The 16,403-nt window shown below is 45.4% G+C and overlaps 1 protein-coding gene across 1 annotated transcript in view; it reads left to right on the plus strand.

The window, feature by feature from the left end:
- The window catches only part of CIT (citron rho-interacting serine/threonine kinase), a 203,630-nt gene that overhangs the window by 32,558 nt on the left and 154,669 nt on the right, over positions 1-16,403 (plus strand). The gene's annotated exons all lie outside the window — the stretch shown is intronic.

Here is a 16,403-nt window from a genome sequence, read left to right on the forward strand (position 1 = left end):
GCCACCTCGCCCGGCTAGTTTTTTGCATTTAGTAGAGACGGGGTTTCACCGTGTTAGCCAGGATGGTCTCGATCTCCTGACCTCGTGATCCGCCTGTCTCGGCCTCCCAAATTGCTGGGATTACAGGCTTGAGCCACCGCGCCCGGTCTGCTTTAATTTTTAAAAGCTTCCTGTGTTAGCTTGCTTAGGATAAAAAAAAGGATAATAATTCATGGTTGTGATAAGAAAATGCAAACACTGTAGAAATGCATGAAGTTGAAGGGAAAGCCCCCCATTTTCTTTTCTCTTCTTTTTTTATTGACACAGAGTCTCGCTCTGTCACCCAGGCTGGAGTTCAGTGGCGCAATCTCGGCTCACTGCAATCTCCGCCTCCCAGGTTCAAGCGATTCTTCTGCCTCAGCCTCCCAGGTAGCTGGGATTACAGGTGCGTGTCACCACGCCCAACTAATTTTTGTATTTTTAGTAGAGATGGGATTTTACCACATTGACCGGGCTGGCTGCAAACTCCTGACCTCAAATGATCCACCTGCCTCAGCCTCCCAAAGTGTTGGGATTACAGGCGTGAGCCACTCTGCCCGGCCCCTCCGTTTTATTTTCTAATCCTCCTCCCTAGGGGAAGAAATGTTAGATGGTTACATAAGCTCTTCCTTTCTGACCCTTAACTATGCTCTGTGGGAGCATGGTGGGGATATTTTTCTTTTCTTCTTTTTTTGAGACCAGGTCTTGCTTTGCCTTGCCACCCGGGCTGGAGTTCAGTGGCATGAACATGGCTCACTGCAGCCTTAACTTTCTGGGCTCCAGCAATCCTCCCACCTCAGCCTCCTGGGTGTACACCACTGCGCCTGGCTAATTTTTGTATTTTTAGTAGAGACAGAGTTTTGCCATGTTGCCTAGGCTGGTTTTGATCTCTTGAGCTCAAGCGATCTTCCTGCCTTGGCCTTCCAAAGTGCTGGGATTACAGGTGTGAGCCACCGTGCCCAGCTCCCGTGAGGAATACTTCTCTATCCTCATGTGTATAGTTTGCTTTATAAAAATGGTATGTTACTCTATGCTTGGCTCTCCAGCTTGCTGTTGCCTTTCACCAGTGTATCCCAGACATCCTTTCTTCCTTGTCAGTCACGCAGGTCTACTTTATTCTTTGAGCAGTGGCATCATTTTCCCTGATGTGTATATATCATAAGTAAGAAAATGCTAAAATTCATTTTGGGGCCTTGTTTAGGTTCTTGAGGGATTAAATTCCTTAATTTAAAGAGTGTATCCTAGAAACTATTTTTGTTCCTGATTCAGCCCTCAAAAGAAGACTGTCATGTTACCCTGAATGGAGATAAACAGGCTCACATGAGAGAAAAGGTACGAGAGAGATGAACTCCCACGTATCTTAAACTTCTACTGGCCAGTTTTTGAGGAATTTGCTGCTTTTATTTCTGACCTAAAATAAATAAGTTTATTTGTCTCAGTTTCATATTAGTTGAGAACCCAGTGCCTGGAGAGAAGTTTTCCTCGTCCTCTGAGTGAGGACATTCACATACGAATGTATTGGAAGACTGGCTTTGACTGACCACATGTGCCTTCAGAACCAATGCCATGGCTCTTAGGTGTGCGGCCTGAAACACCCTTTCTTAAATATTGCCTTAGAAGCTTTCCTTCTTTGCGACTTGGGACATGGAGCCCTCATCTTCACAGATAGCTTTGGTGTGTTTCTAGGGTTGCTGCTGTTCCAGGACATTTGTTGCAGATGCAATATTTACCTTGTGCTCTCTGCATCTTAGGGAGCTTCTCCTGTTTGAATGTATTAACGGACTTTTTTTTTTTTGAGACAAAGTCTCGCTCTGTCACCCAGGCTGGTGTCACCCAGACTGGAGTGCAATGGCTCAGTCTCAGCTCACTGCAACCTCCACCTCCTGGGTTCAAGTGATTCTCTTGCCTCAGCCTCCCAAGTAGTTGGGATTACAGGTGCATGCCACCATACCCTGCTAATTTTTGTATTTTTAGTAGAGACAGGGTTTCGCTATGTTGGTGGGGCTGGTCTCAAACTCCTGACCTCAGGTGATCCACCTGCCTCGGCCTCCCAAAGTGCTAGGATTACAGGTGTGAGCCACTGTGCCTTTTCTTTTTTCTTTTTTTTTTTTCTGAGACGGAATCTTTCTCTGTCACCCAGGCTTGAGTATAGTCGTGCATTCTCGGCTCACTGCAACCTCCACTTCCCGGGTTCAAGTGATCCTCCTGTCTTAGCCTCCTGTGTAGCTGAGACTACAGGTGCATGCCACCACGCCCAGCTGATTTTTGTATTTTTAGTAGAGACGAGGTTTTGCCATGTGGGTTAGGCTGGTCTTGAACTCCTGACCTCAGTTGATCCACCCATCTTAGCCTCCCAAAGTGCTGGGATTACAGGCATGAGCCATCGTGCCCAGCCTCAGTCTTCTTTATTAAGAAAAGAAGTTTGGGCCGGGCACGGTGGCTCACGCCTGTAATCCCAGCACTTTGGGAGGCCGAGGTGGGTGGATCATGAGGTCAGGAGATCGAGACCATCCTGGCTAACATGGTGGAACCCTGTCTGTATTAAAAATATAAACAATTAGCCGGACGCGGTGGCGGGCGCCTATAGTTCCAGCTACTTGGGAGGTTGAAGCAGCAGAATGGTGTGAACCCAGAAGGCGGAGCTTGCAGTAAGCTGAGATTATGCCACTGCACTCTAGCCTGGGCGACAGAGTGAGACTCCCTATCAGAAAAAAAAAAAAAAAGAAAGAAAGAAAGAAAAGACGTTCCCTTGAAACAATAGGGCTTTTGTTTGTTTTGGTTCATGTTTGTTTGTTATTGCTGTTTTAGATACGTATTTTTTTTTAAGCGATGAGGTCTCTGTTGCAGTGGCATGATCATAGCTCACTGTAACCTCAAATTCCAGGGCTCAAGTGATTCTCCTGCTTCAGCCTCCTGATTAGCTGGGACAACAGGTACAAACCACCATGCCTAGCTAATTTTTAAATTTTTCAGAGACTGGGGTCTCACTAGGTTGCCTAGGCTAGTTTTGAACTCCTGGCCCCAGGCCATCCTCCTGCCTTGGCTTCCCAAATTGTTGGGATCACAGGCGTGAGCCACGACACCCAGCCTGTTTTAGATATTTTAATTAGAGCTCTGCAAGAGGTTTAGAACACTCACTTGTGAAGATAAACTTCATTTTCAATGCCACACAGAATCTAAGAGGTCCTGGAATTGGGAAGGGCTTTGCTTTTTGAACCAAAATTGAGAGTCCACAGTTTTCTGGTCTACCTTACAGTGTTCAATAAACTCATATTTCTCTTCTCTGAGTTGAAGAGCTCCTCTTCTTGGTGTCTAGTCTCAGGCAGCTTATTCTTCTTAAAAGTAAGCATTATTGAAATGCTTTGAGATTTTCACACCATCTAGGTCCATTTTGGTAGAGGCGTTGACAAATTTTCAGTGTTCTGTGTGAAGGAACTCAGTTGAGGATTTAGTGGTCTGTGTGGCAGGCTACTGCTCAGTAGCTTCAGGGAAACCACTGCTTGCCTCCCCTGTGGCCAGTGAGGATGATCAGAGGAGCCCCAGCAGGGATGCCCAAATATAGTTTTCTTACATGTTGATGGTAGTGCTTGGTTTCATGTCTGAACAGTTCTCAAATCACATCTTCAGGAGAGTACTATCTGGGCATTTTGATAATTTCGCACTTTGATGTCACCATTCTTTTTTTTTTTTTGAGACAGAGTTTCGCTCTGTCGCCCGGGCTGGAGTGCAGTGGCCGGATCTCAGCTCACTGCAAGCTCCGGCTCCTGGGTTTACGCCATTCTCCTGCCTCAGCCTCCTGAGTAGCTGGGACTGCAGGTGCCCACCACCTCGCCCGGCTAGTTTTTTTTTTTTTTTTTGTATTTTTTAGTAGAGACGGGGTTTCACCGTGTTAGCCAGGATGGTCTCGATCTCCTGACCTCGTGATCCGCCTGTCTCGGCCTCCCAAAGTGCTGGGATTACAGGCTTGAGCCACTGCGCCCGGCCTGATGTCACCATTCTTATTACCACCACCTAGCTTTGTCATAGTAGAAAGAACTTTCCGTTTTCTTCCTTGTGTGTGTGTGTGTGTGTGTGTGTGTGTGTGAGATGGAGTCTCATCCTGTCGCCCAGGCTGGAGTGCAATGGCGTGATCTCGGCTCACTGCAACCTCCGCCTCCCAGGTTATCCTGTTTCAGCCTCCCGAGTAGCTGGGATTACAGGTGTGTGCCACCATGCCTGGCTCATTTTTGTATTTTTTAGTAGAAGTGGGGTTTCACCATGTTGGCCAGGCTGGTCTTGAATTCCTGACCTTGTGATCCACCCGCCTCCACCTCCCAAAGTGCTAGGATTGCAGGTGTGAGCCACTGCGCCTGGACTTTTTTTTTTTTTTTGAGACAGAGTCTTGCTGTGTTGCCCAGGCTGGAGTGCAGTGGCGGGATCTTGGCTCACTGTAGCCTCCACCTTCTAGGTTCAAGCAATTCTTCTGCTTCAGCCTCCTGAGGAGCTGGGATTTTCAGGTGCCCACGACCATGTCTGGCTACTTTTTGCATTTTTAGTAGAGACAGAGTTTCATCATGTTGGCCAGGCTGGTTTGTAACTCCCGACCCCAGGTGATCTGCCCGCCTCAGCCTCCCAAAGTGCTGGGATGAGCACTTGGGAAGCATGAGCCACCATGCCCAGCCACCTTTGTCTTCTTAATTGTGGATTTAACTGCTGTGGACATCTGCTTGGGCATAGTCTTCCTGGAGTACCTCTTGGATTGGTACTGTCTGCAGATTTCTATGCTAGGACAGGCTCTCAGATGTAGGGGGCTTCCCCATTGATCTCACCACTGGCATCAGCATGCTTAGCTTCTACTCAGCTTTTCCATCCGCCATCTTGCAAGATGGAAGTGTTTTTTTTTTTTTTTGAGACGGAGTCTCGCTCTGTCACCAAGGCTGGAGTGCAGTGTCCTGATCTCGGCTCACCACAGCCTCCGCCTCCCGGGTTCAAGTGATTCTTCTGCCTCAGCCTCCGGAGTAGCTGGGATTATAGATAGGCGCGCGCCACCGCACTCGTTTAATTTTTTGTATTTTTAGTAGCGACGGAGCTTCACCGTGTTAGCCAGAATGGTCTCTATCTTCTGACCTCATCATCCGCTCGCTTCGGCCTCCCAAAGTGCTGGGATTATGGGTGTGAGCCACCGTGCCCAGCCTGGTAGGGTTCTTAATGCAGCTGTTTTTTGGAGTTCTGGTTGCCTCAGCACAGTGCTACTTGGGTCAATGACATTTTTGCTCCCTTCTCTTGTAGCTCAATTGGGTATTACTGATGGGATTTTGTAATTATTAATATTTTCTTGTCTCCATTTTCTTCTCAAGTACTTTGTTGCTTTAGAGTAAAATGCTTGCTAAGGGTATAGTTTTCACATAAAAGCGCAAACTTAGCTTGGAAATTAAGATATGATCATACCTCTGCCATCCCTTATCTGTAATTCTGAAATACCTAGAGTTCTGAATAACCTCAAGTTCTTTTATTACTTGTTTATCAACAAAATCTGACTTGAATTCAGTTTTTGGCAAAACTTGATCCAAGCTGTCTTAAGGCTCTTTTTAGTCTTTATTCATTCCCTTTAGTGTGACTTCACATTTTACTATAAAATTATGAATGTGTTTGATTATGAGGTGATGTCCCAGACCCTACTGAGGGTGTTACATGATATAAAGTGTATGTATGGCTGGGCACGGTGGCTCACGGCTGTAATTCCAGCACTTTGGGAGGCCGAGGCGGGTGGATAACCTGAATTCAGGAGTTCAAGACCAGCCTGGCCAACATGGTGAAACCCCATCTCTAGTAAGGATACATACATTAGCCAGGTGTGATAGTGGGTGCCTGTAATCCCAGCTACTCCTTAGGCTGAGGCAGGAGAATCACTTGAACCCAAGAGGTGGAGGTTGCAGTGAGCCAAGATCATGCCAGCGCACTGCAGCCTGGGTGACAGAGCAAGACTCTGTCTCAAAAAAGAAAAAAAGTGTATATACCACTTTACCTTTACTTTTCTGAAATCTGAAAAATTCTGAATCTGGAAGCCTATTCTGTTGCAAGATAAAGGGATCCTAGATTTATATTGGTACTGTACAGTCCTGAAATTCCGTCCTATCTATTGGCCACTTTTACATCAACAAACATTTGAAGTTTGGGGAAACTTACATATCATGCTCCCCTGGCAGTTGAACATTAATTTTTTTTGTTTGTTTGTTTGTTTTTGAGACGGAGTCTCGCTCTGCCCAGGCTGGAGTGCAGTGGCGCAATCTCGGCTCATTGCAACCTCTGCCTCCTGGGTTCAAGCAATTCTCCTGCCTCAGCCTCCTGAGTAGTTGGGATTACAGGCGTGCACCACCACACCTGGCTAGTTTTTGTCTTTTTAGTAGAGACGAGGTTTCTCCATGTTGACCAGGCTGGTCTCAAACTCCTGACCTTGTGATCTGCCTGCCTCGACCTCCCAAAGTGCTGGAATTATAGGCGTGAGCCACCACGCCTGGCTTTGAAGATACATTTTAAATCAGTGAAAAAAACAACAGGATTCTGCCTCCTATGGTATATCCCTCCTGACTGTCTCTTCTCTCCAGTCTTGCCCCTGCTGTGTGGGTTTCAGGCCTCCATCTTCTCTACCCTGCATTGCTGTGATAACCTCTGAAGTATTCTCGCTGCCATCTGTCTGGCCCTCCTCCCAGGTCTTCCACATACTGCAGCCAAGACATCCCGCTATTGAAACCCTTCAAGACTCCCTGCTGTCCTCTGGATGAAGTCCACCCTCTTTCACGTGACTTACCAGGCCTTTCTTGCCTTTGCCCCCAGCCTCGTCACTTACTATTTCTCTTTCTACCTTACATCCATCCTGAACTTCCTTTGGTTCTTTGACCTTGCCTCTGACCTTTTTGCATGCTGTTCACTCTTTCCCTGTTCACCTTGCTAACTCCTCTTTCTCTTTCTAGGTTGGATCAGATTTCACTTCTTCCAGAAGCCCCTCCTAGAACCTATACTTCTGGGATGGCGTCTTTTGACTGTACTCTCATTGCACCCTGTACTTCTCCTTCATGAGTGGGTGCTGGTCTGTCCCACTAGGTGACTTCATCCTTAAAGGGAGAGCTTTACCAAGTCAATGCTTAAACAATATTTATTGGATGAATGTGTGATTAATTTCATAGAAATTTGATGTATGTTCAAATTTACTTACTGTATTATAGAACTTGCATTATATTCTCAGCAGAGTTATTTTCTTTAACGTGTGTAATTCAAGATAGACTCAGTGAGATTTTCAAAATTTGGAACGCAGTGCAAGGAAATTGAACTTGAGTTCTTTTGCATTTTGATGGTTAAACATTTCCCATTTGTGGTGACATACCAGTGAGTCTGGTTTACTGTTTTTTGGTCTATAGAAAATTGTCACAAACTTCGTCATAATATCTGGTTCTATATAACAAGGCTAGTCCTGTATTCTGCAGGTGGCTCATGGAAACAGTGCTCTGTTGATCTGGTTCATGAAGAAATCTGTTCAATTCTGCATAACAGATGGCTTTATCAGTGTCCTTCCATGAAGGAGCTGGTCTTCACAAAGAACACGTAGTTTTGCATCCCACCACTTGTAGTATTTTTTTTTTTGAGATGGAGTCTCGCTGTGTCACCCAGGCTGGAGTGCAGTGGTGCGATCTCAGCTCAGTGCAGCCTCCACCTCCTGGGTTCAAGTGATTCTCCTACCTCAGCCTCCTAAGTAGCTGGGATTACAGGCGTGCGCCACCATGCCCGGCTAATTTTTGTATTTTTAGTAGAGACGGGGTTTCACCATATTGATCAGGCTGTTCTCAAACTCTTGACCTCATGATCCGCCCGCCTCGGCCTCCCAGAGTGCTGAGATTACAGGCGTGAGCCACTGCACCCTGCCAGTGTTGTTTTGTCTAAATTCTTTGTGCTAATGTTTTTCCTGCTGTGGTTTTCTTCAGGTTCCCCTTGCTCTGAGCCTGCAATTGACCCACGAAATTCTTTTCTGTGCTGTAACCTTACAGTGACTTCCTTATGTTCACTCCAAATGTTTTTCCCTAGTTGCATGTAGAGATATATTAGCTAAGGTACACACTTAGCTGCTGTATCAGAGACCCTAATGTACAGCCCAGGCTGGCAGAGCAGCTCTGCTGTGTGTGTTAATTCGGGAATCCAGGTTCCTTCCATGTTGTGACTCCCCCATTCCTTAGGATGTTGTCTTCTTTTACACGGCTGAAGTTGGGCCATATCATGTCTCTGTTCCAGCTGGCTGGTAGGAAAAAAGAACAGAAATTCAGAGTAAGCGCCGGGCGTGGTGGCTCAAGCCTGTAATCCCAGCACTTTGGGAGGCTGAGACAGGCAGATCACGAGGTCAGGAGATCGAGACTATCCTGGCTAACACGGTGAAACCCCGTCTCTACTTAAAAATACAAAAAACTAACCGGGCGAGGTGGTGGGCGCCTGTAGTCCCTGCTACTCGGGAGGCTGAGGCAGGAGAATGGTGTAAACCCGGGAGGCGGAGCTTGCAGTGAGCCGAGATCCGGCCACTGCACTCCAGCCTGGGCGACACAGCGAGACTCCATCTCAAAAAAATAAATAAATAAATAAAAGAAATTCAGAGTAAGCAAATTCTTTCTCCATAGATTGGTGTGGAAGTTGGACACATCATTTCCTCTCACATTTTCTCGGCCAGAACGTAGTCATGTGACTGCACATCTAGCTGCTAAGGAGACTGGGAATTTACTGTCGGCTGTGTGACCTCTGTCAAGCTAAAATTCTTATTACTGTGGAATAAGGGAAGGATGGATTGGGGGGCACAATTAATAGTCTGTCACAGAGGCTAAAACAGCTGCTTTTGTCTGGGCACAGTGACTCACACATGTAATTTCAGCCCTTTGGGAGGCTGAGGCGAGTGGATCACTTGAGATCAGGAGTTTGAGACCAGCCCGGCCAACATGGTGAAACCCTGTCTTTACTAAAAATACAGAAATTAGCCGGGCATGGTGGCCGGCACCTGTAATCTGAGCTACTCCAGGGGTTGAGGCAGGAGAATTGCTTGAACCTGGAAGGCAGAGGTTACAGTGAGCCAAGATGGTGCCACTGCACTCCAGCCTGGGCGACAGAGTGAGACTCCATCTCAAAAAAAAAAAAAGCAAAATAAACAGCTGCTTTTATAGGTGATACAAGGTACAGCTGAACTTTGAAGCCAGGCCTGTGGTTTCACCTTCCATATTCTTACTCAAGGCATTATACTTCTGGATCCGAAACCACTGCTACTGGGATGCCCTGCTTGGGATGAGTTCTTTATATTTGTTATCTTGCTTTCAACCCACACCTGTGCAATTTTATGGGCAGCGTTTGTTTCCTATGTAGGAACAATTTGAAAGTGGGCTGTTTCTAGGCTTTCATGAATAGCAGCCTATGCTGTCATTGGGAATCTGGAGGGAGTTAATGAACACAACTTCATTGTTTACTTTAGTGAAATGTGGCAGCTTATGATAGTTTTGACAGTGAGACATGTGCTGTTTTGATCTCTCAGCTAAGATTATCTGATTTTTCAGGCATGTCTCAAAACTCACCAGGCCTGTTCACATGCTACTGCTTCTGAAGCCAGGGTTTGGAAGCCAGCTGCCCATCAGAATGAGGCTGTGACTTAGAATATTGGTTCTTGTTTTATTACCATTCCTTGTTTGGTCTCTCCAGAGTAACTGGCCTTTTCAGCTTCAATTTTCTTATTGGTGAAATGAGATATTAATTCCTCTTATTGACTTCAATTGCTGAGTGTATTGTTGCCTTTGGGATGTTCTTTGAGTTTTCTGTGCCTTTGAAATAGTTTTTTTCAAAATTAAAAAAAAAAATTTTTATTCTGGTGTTTTGAGGCATGTTTCAAGTGAGTGCATTTACACTTTTACCATTTTAGGAGCCACAATTTAATTATGTTGTCCCAGCTTGCTTGGCCTTATCCCCAGAGTTTCTGATTCCGTAGGTCTGGGGTGGGGCCCAATAATTTGCATTTCTTCTTCTGTTTTCGAGATAGAGTCTTATTGTGTAATCCAAGCTGGAATGCAGTGGCACGATCATAGCTCACTGTAGCCTCAAACTCCTGGGCTCAAGCCATCCTCCTACCTCACCCTCCTGAGTAGCTGGGACTACAGGCATACACTACCATGCCCAGCTACCTTTTTAATTTTTTGTAGAGATGGGGTCTCCCTGTGTTGCTCAGGCTGGTCTTGAATTCCTGGGCTGAAGCGATCCTCCTGCTTCAGCCTCCCAAAATGCCGGCATTCCAGGCATGAGCCACTGCACTTGGCCAAGACTTTGCATTTCTAGCTAGTTTCCAAGTAATGCTGCTGCTGGTGTGGGGACCTCATTTTGAGAACCATTGTCCTATAACTGTAGCTATAGTTAGTTTCTGATTATAGCTTCTTCCTTTTGCCCCTCCAATAATCGTGTGCACATCCAAAATCCCTGTCCTTGCTCTTTCAGGCCCAGGCGTGGTATCTGGTCCCCTTCTGTTGCTAGCCCTGGGGTGCTTCATCATCCCAAATTTATTTTTCTTCTCATAACCCGAACCTTTGTAAATAGCCCCTTCCCTAATGAATGTCCTCAATTCCCTGGTTTGCGTGTCCTGTCTGTTTCTTGGCAAGACTTTGGATGATCCAGTATTCAATGAGGATTTTTTTCATAGATGGATGAATCAGGCTGGGTTTCATGTTTTCTAAGATAAAGGGCCTTCTCTCTTTTTCTCTTGGTCACTTTGACCAAGAAGAAAATAACAGAGTTTTTATTCTAAAGAAGAATAATATCGGGGCCACTCTGCTCAGAGGCCACTCTGCTTTGAGGACCCCTTCTCTCCTCCCTCATGCCAAAGATCAGGAACATTGGGCAGAGCGGATAATGATGCCGCCAGCACCGTTACATTTTCATGGCACTTTCAGTTGTGCTGAGCATGCAAGCATTTCAAGGAGACATTTCTAAGAGGTGGCTAGCACAGCATGCCTCTAATGCCCTATGTGAATTGGAATAGAGTACTAAAGAACTGTTCAATATTCACCCCATCCCCACATATGCAAGCATGCACGTGGGTGCATTGCATATGTGTGTGTGCACACGTGCACACATACATTTGTCCTTTGTTTCAAATGCAACACAATGGTTGGAAATTGCCTTCCTAGTACTGGGGTATGGATGCAAACACCAACAGAGAAGCAGCCGCTACTTCCAAACTGAACACATGTGAGATTTGCCCTTTAATTAGCATCTGCAGCTGCTGCCATCAGAAGGGTCTGTCTCTGTTGGCCTGAAAGTCTTTGCTTTAAAAGAGCAAGTCCATTATAGCTCCAAGCTAGGCTCGTCTGTCAGCTGCTGTGCTTTCTCTGCCATCAGCAGGGTTGCCACATTGTTTTGGGCTGTTTCACTCCAGGACTCTTTCCTCCTCCTGTGCCCGCAGCCTTTGATTACTATGCCTTGGTGATCATCATTTGGGTGACCTGCAGCTGCTCATTGTGTGTGCAGGAGACATCTCCAGTCCTTGCAAGGAGGGAAGATCATTGGCTTCAGCGCTGATGGACTGGTTATTTTCCAGCCCTTTGTTGTCAGTGATCTTGTCTTGATATGCAGAAAGGCTCCAGGTAGTCACTGAAAAAAATATAAGCAGCAGAGGTGATGGCTATATGAAAGCCATGTTTCATCAAGGGCATTGCTGCGATAGAAACTTTTAATTCACTTGGAGAAGGGAGCCGTATTTGTTCCACAGCCTCCTCAGCAGTGGTTCACACAGTGCTGGGCTGGCTGCATCTGAATCACCCCAGTAGCTCCTTAAAACTGTAGATTCCTACCCATGGAGTGTGATCCATGAAGTCTGGGGTTATTCCCTGGAATCCTTTAAGCTCCCTAAGTAGTTGGGATGGGAAAGGTCTACGCTTTACCTTACTATACTGCTTATTATTATTGTTTTAAAATTTTTGCCGGGCACAGTGGCTCACACCTGTAATCCCAGCACATTGGGAGACCGAGGCAGGTGGATCACTTGAGGTCAGGAGTTCGAGTCCAGCCTGGCCAACATGATGAAATCCCATCTCTACTAAAAATACAAAAATTAGCCGGGCATGGTGGCGCATGCCTGTAGTCCTACTCTGGAGGCTGAGGCGGGAGAATTGCTTGAACCCAGGAGGCAGAGGTTGCAGTGAGCCGAGATCGTGGCACTGCACTCCAGCCTAGGCAACAGCGCGAGACTTTGTCTCAAAAAAAGAAAAAAAAAAAAAAGAAAAGAAATAAAACAAAACTCTTTTTCTTCTTTTTTTTTTTTTTTTTTTTGAGACGGAGTCTTGCTCTGTCGCCCGGGCTGGAGTGCAGTGGCACGGATCTCAGCTCATGCAAGCTGCCGCATCCGCGGGTTCACGCCATTCTCCTGCCTCAGCCTCCCGAGTAGCTGGACCTACAGGTCCCCGCCAGGTCCCCGCTAGTTTTTTGGTATTTTTAGTAGAGACGGGGTTTACCATGTTAGCCAGGATGGTCTTGATCTCTGAACCTCGTGACCGCCACCGTCTCGGCCTCCCAAAGTGCTGGGGATTACAGGCTTGAGCCACCGCGCCCGGCAACAAAACTCTTTTTCATTATACCAGAACGTCAGCTGCATGGAGGTGGAGATTTTTTCTGCTTTATTCACTGCTGTTTCCCTAGTATCTAGAATAGTGGCTGGCACATGATAGGCACTCAAATATTGATTTAGATGAGTCTATCTTATTTTCTTTTAGATTTTTTGTTTTTATTAGAGGTGGGGTCTCTATTGCCCAAGCTGGTCTCAAAAATCCTGACCTCAAGTGATTCTACTGCCTCAGTCTCCCAAAGGGCTAGGATAGGCCTGAGCCATCATGCCTGGCTTGTCTTATTTTCAAGAAGCACTTCTGGTGATTCTGATGGACAATCAGGCTTGGGAAGTTCTAACCTAGAGGACCTATAGTTGTCTTGGGGTAGAAGCCAAGGCTATCCTGGTTTTTAGGATCAGTGCCTTACTGAGCATCTCTGAATAGTAAAAGTCAGGGACAGAGTTACATTTTTGGACAAAACCAGATGCTGTGAATGGACTCTCGGTCACAACCTGGGTGGCGACTTTGTCCTTAACTTCGTCATCATTTTCTGCTGACCCTGGTCTTTGGTTCACAGCAAGTCACTTGGTAAGAAGACTTGAAGATGCCTAGTTTGTTACTTTAGATGATGCTTTTGAAACCTCTTGGTACCATTTTAACAATCCAAATGTATTTTCTGAAAGCACTGAAGTCCTGGGTCTGTATTGTATCTTTAAGCTCTAATAGCATGATGATTGAATAAGCCTTGGTTGGCCACACACAAGCCATCTTCCCCGTGGGCTCCATTCATACTAGAATGAGCAGCTATACCCAGTAGTATAGTTTGGGATATGGGTAACATCTTGGGGTAGCCACATTGACTCAGTAAATGTCTGAACTACATTCTCCTAATGGTGTACTGTTGGAATTTTTGGTGTGGTCGCCTGGAATGGTGGGTCAAGTTTGATTAGCATCTTTGATAAGGACCCGGTCTATTTAGAGGTTTGTCATTGAGTGTGTCTGTTTTGGCCTCATGTTGTGATGCATGCTGTGTAGCAGCTGTGGTAATTTTTGTTGCTTGTTTTCTCAATCAACCCTGGTTTTGAAGAAATGGAAAGTTGTTCCACTCTTAGACTGATCTGATTTGGGAGGGGATTTTCAGTCAGGAAGTTGGATCTTCTGAATAGAAGCAAAGAATACATGTCTTTCTGCCTCTTTATGAGCTGGCTCTTGTTTTCTGAACTATTTTACTGGTCACTGCAAATAGAATGTCAGGAGTAGCTGCCAACTACTAAGTTGTGTTCAGTTTGTCAGTTCTTAAGAGTTGCTGGTGGCTGCTCTGCTATGCATATGACTTTCTCAGCCTTAAACTCACAAGCCATACTGTTTTTTTCACATCTTTAATACAGCCATAGGAAATTTATAACTGTGGCGTGTCGTCATAAATATGCATTGTTGTTATTTTAAGACATTTCAGTACTAAAAGTATAAGTACTTCTGTTATTATCTGTGAATTTCTTTCCTTTTTCTTTTTTTGGATATTTAAGACCTTTTTAATGGCAATATATATTTAAAACAGACATATAAATTAGCATTCACCCACATACCCAGGGCCTGTGGAGAACCAGGTTGGGATGAGTGGGTGAGCTAAAGGCAGCCAGGTGGCTCCCGTGGGCTCCTCGAGGACTGGGGTGAGTAACTAATGTCTGCTAGGAACTTGGGGGAAAGAAAGTGTGTATGTGAGGTGCTGCCCCTTCTAAGTGTTCCTCTTGTTCATAAATCATATATATATATAATTTTTTTTTTTAAGACGGAGTCTCACTCTGTCGCCAGGCTGGATTGCAGTGGTGTGATCTCAGCTCACTGCAACCTCTGCCTCCTGGGTTCAAGCGACTCTCCTGCCTCAGCCTCCCGAGTAGCTGGGACTACAGGCATGCACTACCATGCCCAGCTAATTTTTCTATTTTTAGTAAAGACGGGGTTTCACCATGTTGGCCAGGGTGGTCTCGGTCTCTTGACCTCGTAATCTGCCTGCCTCGGCCTCCCAAAGTGCTGGGATTACAGGCATGAGCCACTGTGCCCAGCCCATAAATCAAAATTTTTTCAGCAATTGTTGTGCAAATGGAACCTTACTCTTCAAATGCAATTGTCCGGTGTCTGGCTTAATGTCTGCTGTTGTCAGACACCATGTGAATGGAGTAGACTCCCAGGTTATAAGGAGCCCTTGGGGAGGATGCGCGAGTCACTGGCTTCTCCAGGGGTCTCTGGTTTGGGGTTGCCTTGGTGCTGGATGCACTTGCTGGAGATTTTACTGGACCAGCCTGAGGCCTTTGGGGCTCTGTGCAGATGCTCTACTTCTGACTTGTCTAGAGCTTTCTTCTAATTCTGGACTAAAAGCAAGCAGGAGTTTGGAGGATGATGGTGAGAATTCACATCCCCGAGTTGGCTTTTGGAATGCAGTAGTTTGTGAGATTTAGTGTTTTTTTAAGAAGTATATTCAGATCTTGCCTTTTCCCAGAAAGCATATGAGACAACTTCCAAGACATTTATAGCATGGCTAATAAAATGGGAAATCAGGGCAAAGGACAGGAGAACTCAATAAGGGTTAACATGGCTACGGCGATTGTCTAAACGGGTTCTTTTTGCTGGCCAGAGCAGAAAGGATCATGCAGTAAAGTAGGGGGGAAGGATGGGAATTGAATGGTAGGTGAAGACTTCATGTTGGTGCCAGGCACTGTGCCAGGCCCTCAGAGGACCTTGTCTTACTTAATCCTCACACAGTGCTGCAAGGGGATTAGTCTTACCCCTGCTTTGGAGAGGATGAAACTGAAAGGCAGAGAGGTGAAGTCATCAGCAGGAGGCTGAAGCCACCCAGGCTAACTGGCCTTATAGCCACCTGGGGACTCAGGAATATCACAACTGTTTATTATCAAAAGGAGAAAGGATTTCAGTTCCTTGGGGTAGAGGAGTTTTCTTTTGCTAATCAAATATTTTACTTGAGGCTTAATATTCTTCTTCAAGATTTTTTTCCTGTGTATGTATAAACATATGTAATAATTCCTTATTTATTACAAAAAAGGGTTATACTTTATTCTTTATAGGAGTTCACTTTATATTGTCATGGACAATTTTCCATGGCAGTATGAATAAATGGAATCCATTTGTTTTTAATATCTTCGTCTTATCCCATTGTTTACATATGTCATATTTTAGCCTGTCTTTGATGGATAGCTGAATGATTTCCATGGCTTTTTCTCCTGTTACAAACAATACTGCAAAGAATCTATTTATCTTTCTATTTATCTGCAAACTATTGTAAGTACCTGTAAAGTAAATTGTTAGAAGTGGAATTACTAGGTCAAAGGGGATATTTTCACATTTAAATTTTGAATAGAGGCTGTCAGTTGCCTTCCACACTGACTATAAAAGGAAAAGATTGTGTCACATTTATTGCAAGCCTTCTGAATTCTGCTGGGTGCTGAGGAATACAGAAAGGATATAAGAGAGTGGTTGCCCTCTAGGAATATCCGTCTACACTGTACCTAATCCTAGGGAATGTCTGGGGTGTCAACTTGTGGGTGGGGAAGTGGGTGGATTTAATTCAACTTTTCAAGCTTGCCTTGCAAACACTGTGCATGGTGTCTGGGCCTAGTCTTTCATTATATTGATTCCCCTGGGTAACAGATGTAATTTTCTTAGGGCAGGGACTTCATCCTACGTGACTTACAGTATGCCTTACACATCTTCTTTGTTTTGTGGAGACCTTGTTATTGTAACACGTCAGGTGATATTTGAGGATCTAATTGAGGCATTCCCTATTTTTGG

This window comes from Rhinopithecus bieti, unplaced genomic scaffold (genome assembly GCF_001698545.2).
Source record: "Rhinopithecus bieti isolate Rb0 unplaced genomic scaffold, ASM169854v2 scaffold_11938, whole genome shotgun sequence".
NCBI classification, from domain to species: Eukaryota; Metazoa; Chordata; class Mammalia; order Primates; family Cercopithecidae; genus Rhinopithecus; species Rhinopithecus bieti.